The sequence below is a fragment of the Olea europaea genome, chromosome 15 (assembly GCF_002742605.1).
Source record: "Olea europaea var. sylvestris chromosome 15, O_europaea_v1, whole genome shotgun sequence".
Classification (NCBI taxonomy): domain Eukaryota; kingdom Viridiplantae; phylum Streptophyta; class Magnoliopsida; order Lamiales; family Oleaceae; genus Olea; species Olea europaea.
Genome location: NC_036251.1, coordinates 14,952,954 through 14,958,953, shown reverse-complemented (window position 1 = coordinate 14,958,953; position 6,000 = coordinate 14,952,954).

Genomic DNA, 6,000 nt, shown 5'->3' with positions numbered 1-6,000 from the left:
CTTCATTTTTTGAGTCAAGAAATTAGATCCTAAACCTATTGTTAACAAGAATAGTAGGCTCATCATTGGAATCACCAACACTTTTTGTCATCTTTGTGCAACAAACTAATATTTAACTCATGAATCATTTATTGTTTCCTAAAAATATTTAAAAAAAAAATTCAGTCCAACATTTTACTCATTTTTTAGTACAAAATAATTATTTATAGACTCATGTAGAAATATTATTTTTAATTAATATGAATTGAAAATCTAATAAACATAAAATTTTCGTCGATAACTAATAAATAGTTTGTAGTAGAAATGGTATTAATATAATATTTTATTATGATATGAAAAAATTATAAAAATTAAAATATAGCAATTATCACTAATAAATGAGTTTACAAAATCAATAATTCAAAGATAAAAAATATTTAATGACAAATAATTTAAAAACTTTAGATCCTGTTTGATGGCCATTATTGAGGAAAAAAATTAGGGTTGTAAGTAAAAATCGCCAAATTGGAAAATCGAACCGAAATCGCATTTTAGAAACCGTCGGTTTGATGCTACGTGGACTCGATCAACAAAATGGTTTGATTTAGGTTTGAGAATTTTAATTGCGGTTTAAAACCAAATCGGATCGACGAAAAAATATATAAAAATGAAAAAATGAAATTTTTTGAAAATTCATCCAAATATGTAAAATTCAATAGTTTTGTCATTTGTGTAATCCTAATTTATATCTAATAATCTCAAGATTAAAAGAATCTATCAAAAGCTCTTTTCCTCTTCAGAATTTAGATGGACTCCAGTCGACACCCAATACAGTCTTGAGCCATTGGTACCACACACTTTTTTTTCCAGATTTTTCATGCTTTTCGAAGTTGAATTGAAGTTCATTACACCAAATCGAAGACAAAGAAATTCTAGACCTTCGGTGATAATATTTGCTACAAATAAAGTTTCAAATCAATAATTTTTTTGAGCAAACAAAGGTAAGAACTTGAAATTAAATGTGTTTCGAAACATCAGACAAACGTAAACTTGTGTAATTATTATATTTAGATATTATAAACAATTGCTTTATTATTGTGATTAGTTATTTTCTTTATCTAATTAGTATCATTTTTTCAGATATGATGATCACGGGATCTTGTTGGATATCATTATGTTTTTTGGACCTTATATTTAGTTTAATAGACTTGTATTGTAAAGTTATTATATCATCATTAGTCTAAAATAGGTGAGCAAAAATGAAAAAAAAAATTATGTTTTAGTTTATTGTGATTTCACTTTGATTTAGTTGGTATTTAAATTTATAGTAGATATATTTAATTTGTTTTTGATTTATTACTAGTAAGATATAAATATATATTAAATTTAATGAATTAATGACATGAAAATAGACAAGCAAAAAAATACATGGCGAAATCGACGGTCTAAAATCAGACCAAGCCGTTAGGTTTATGTTTGAATTTTTTTCAAACCTTTCAAAATGATTTGATTTAAGTTTGGATTTTTCTCAAACCCGTTTAAACGGTTTGATTTGAAAATTTGTCAAAAATCGGATCGCTTACACCCCTGGAAAAAATGATGTTTTGAATAGTGATTTTTTGGAGAATATATGATTACAGACTAGGAAAAAAAATTGAATTTATATGCAAAATATTTTATTGTGTGATTGTAAGGTCAAAAATGAGTGAAAATTAAATTTTTTTGTTTTAATGGAAAACAAACAAATCTTAATTTTGTCTCCAAAAGAAATTTTATTGTAACTAGTTTTTAAACAATGACCTACCATTTCGAATAATGAACGAGTACATTAAGAACACGGAGGATTTGTTTAAAAAGCCTAGTCAACAAAAATATTTGGTAAAATAGGTTATGGTCAATACTTTTTGGTTAAAATATCTAAAATATCCAATCTGAAACAAAAATTTACCAAATCTCCCAAACTTAAATGTCCATTTTCATTCTAATTTTTCGTACACAATTTAAAACCAACGAGAAAAATGGCATACTGCCTTTTAAACGATTGAATGTCGTTTTAACTAATTTCATGTTTGTATCACTTTATATTTCTTTGTATCCACATAAAAATTAATTAAAACAAGTTACAACTATATTTTGAGTGCTATTGAGTGTCCATGATCCAAAACATGCTGTCATTATAAACCATTTGATGACGTTTTAATTAAACTAAACAATTTTTCACTAATTTATAGTGAAATCAAGACCCCATAATCCAAAATGACATGCTGCCATTTTAAATGATTGAGTGTCGTTTCAACTAATTTTGTATCTGCCTCACTTTATTTTCACTTATATGCATATGACAATGGACAAGTGGAAGTTTTCATTACATTTGGGCCTGAGTAACGATATAAAGTTCATAGGATAATGATCAATATTATAGTTCCGTGAATAAACTGAATTAGATATAACTATAAATATAAGTAAGTTAATTTCTATTATATTTTAATTATGAGATAAGATATTCAATAAATTGCCTTGTTTAACTTATACACGTCTTTTAAGATATTCCAAGTTTGATCGACTAGTTTTATAGTGATATCAAGGCAGGCATCCAAAAAAAAAGTGATGTCTTTAAAAGACTAAATAATTTAAATTCCAATTATGAGATAAAATATTTCACAAATTAGCTCGTTTAAATTGTGTAAGTCTTATATGATGTTCCAAAATATGATCAATTCATTTTGGAGTGAAATCAAGACTCTATAATCCAAAATGTCATAATACCGTTTTAAATGATTGAGTGTCATTTCTACTAATTTCGTATCAGCTTCACTTTATTTTCACTTGTATGCACATGAAAATGAACTAATAGAAGTTTTCATTATATTTGTCGCGAGTATCGGCATAAAATTCACGCGATAATGACCAACACTATTGTTGCATGAGTAAACTGCATTAGATTTAACTATGAACGAAAGTAAGTAAATTCCATTATATTCTAATTATGAGATAAGATATTCAACAAGTTGGCTTGTTTAACTTATGTAAGTCGTCTAAAATGTTCCAAGTCTTATCGACTCGTTTTAGAGTGAAATCAAGGCCAAGACCCAAAACGGCATGATATCAACGAAAAGGTTAGGTGTCGTTTCAATTATTTTTGTATTCATTTCACTTTATGTTCACTCGTATCCATATAAAATCAATAAATGCAAGTTTTTTCTACATTTGAATATCGAGAACCCATAATCTAAAACGCTATCATTTTAAATGATTGGGTGTCGTTTCAACAAATTTGATATCTGCTTCACTTTACTTTCACTCGTACACACATGATAATGAGGGAATGGAAGTTTTCATTACATTTGGACCTGAGTATCGATATAAAGTTCACGCGATAGTGACCAACAATATTGTTTCATAAGAAAATTGCACTAGACTTTACTGTGAACGAAGATAAGGAACTCCAATTTCATTATATTTTATTATGAGTTAAAATACTTAATAAATTAGTTCGTTTAACTTGTAAAAGTCTTTCTTTTGTATTATTCACGTCCATAACCACTTCAAGGTTTAATGATGAAAATTTCAACTACATTTCAACGTTACCGTCGACACATTGATCCAAACTATAGCAAGTCAATCTATAATCAGGTTGGAAACTACACTATATGACACTTGACAATAAAGAAAAACGTAAGTAACAAGTGTGGTACAAGTCATGTATGATACTTCAAACATTGTTTTACTAGTTTCGGAGTGAAATCAATACCTCGTGACTCAAAAAGGCATATGGTCATTTTAAACGTATGAGAGACGTTTATACTCATTTCGTGTTCATTTTGGTTTATTCACGTCCGTAACCACTTGAAAGTTTAGGGATGAAAGTTTTAACTACATTTTATCGACACATTGGTTTAAACTATAGCAAGTCACTCTATAATCAGTTAGAAACTATACTGCACTACACTTGACAATAAAAAAAAAGTAAGTTGTAAATATGGTATGCAAAACATAGCATGTGTAGTCATTCAATGCGTACAAGACATGTATGATGTCTCAAACACTATTTTACTAGTTTCAAAGTAAAATCGATGTCTCGTGATCCAAAATGACATCTGATCATTTTAAACGTATGGTTATCGTTTAGGGTATAGGGTTTAGGGTTTTCGGCTTAGGGTTTAGGGTATATGGTTTTAATGTGTGATTGTCATTTAATTTTTCAACATTTATAGTATTGGATGATATTCCAAACATTGTTTTACTAGTTTTTGAGTGAAATTGAGACTATTTGACTCAAAACGACATATTTTTGTTTTACTCGTAGGGATGCCATTTAGGGTATAGGGTATAAAAAATATCGAACGCGTAATCATTCAACATGTATAAGTGAAATTTGGACCCTACTACCTAAAACGACATGTGATCATTTTACAAGTATGATTGTAGTTTAAGGTATACAAAATATAGCATGTTTCGAACTAAAATCGACTTGTCACCTAAAATTTTGATAGTTCTATTTGTTCGGACCTTAAATGACATCTTGTCATTTTAAATGTATAGGTGTTCTTTCAGGGTTAGGTTTTAGGGTATAAATAAATAGCACGTACAATCATTCAACATGTACAACGTATCTAGAATGTTCCAAACATTGTTTTTACTAATTTCGAAGTGAAATCGAGAACATGTGACCCAAAATAGCATGTAGTCATTTTAAACGTAGGTGTATCATTTTTACTAATTTCATGTTCATTTTGCTTCATTCTCGCTCGTATCCATGTGAAACTGTAAGAATGAAAGTTTTAACTAGATTTGGATATCAAGAACCAAATTGACTAGTTTTGGAGTGAAATTGAGATTTGTGACCCAAATTGCCATGTTGTCTTTTCAAAAGGCTACGCATCGTTTTCAACTAATTTTATGTTTATTTCACTTTATGTTCACTCATATCTACATAAAAATTAACGAATCCCAATTTTCACTATATTTGGACACCACAATCAATACAAAGTTCACATGAACAACACTATTGTTTTGTGAGTAAACTACACTATGATTTACTATGAACGAAGGTAAGTAACTCAAATTTTGTTATATTCCAATTGTGAGATAAGATAGTCAACAAATTAGCTCGTTTAACTTGTACAAGTCTTGTAAGATGTTCCAAAATATAATCGACTAGTTTTTGAGTGAAACAGATACTCTAGAACCCAATGTGGCATAAAGTCTTTTTAAACAGCTATGTGCTGTTTTAACTAGTTTCACTATCTTATATTGATGAATTTAATAAAGTTTGAATCAACTTCGTTACTAGTATAAATATACTAAATTGCTTGTCAATGTATCAACCTCTAAGTAACAACTTTTTGTTGAGCAAGGTTCTAAATGTAAAATATTTAAAATTCAACTTGTTTCACTAAATTCTCTCAATGTAAAGCCTCAATGGTCAAAATTGACTATTTTTATTCTAGAACACATTAGCCAAACTTTGCTCACCATTTTCATACAAGAAAAAGACATCAATTTTTCAACATTTTTATACTTTCATTTATTTCCCCATAGCTTGTATGATTCAAGCAATTTTAACGATCATTTGAATCAAAACCATCCTTTAGAATCATGGTTTAATGACTAAAAAATTTCATTTCAAAATGTTGAAAACAAAGATACAACACATAAAATAGGTAGGGAATATCCGCTAGGCTTTTCTTAAAATTCATTTTAAACCTTGAGGTAGAAACAGTCATTCCCAAGTCCCCACTATGCACATTTTAATTTATTGACATCTCGTCTCAATCTTCATGTTCTCAAAAACAAAATTACATCAAGAAAAGAAAACTATACCTCTAAAACTTAATTTATTAAACAAACTTCCTGATAACAATACAACACGAACCAAATATTAATTTGTACAATATGTGAAATTGATAGTTGAAAACTTATCATGGATGAATCTTAAGCTACATCTAGCCTCCACAAAATAACTGAACCAGTCAATTTTCTACCCATCAAAATTGTTGAACAAACTCTTTCCAAAGTAGT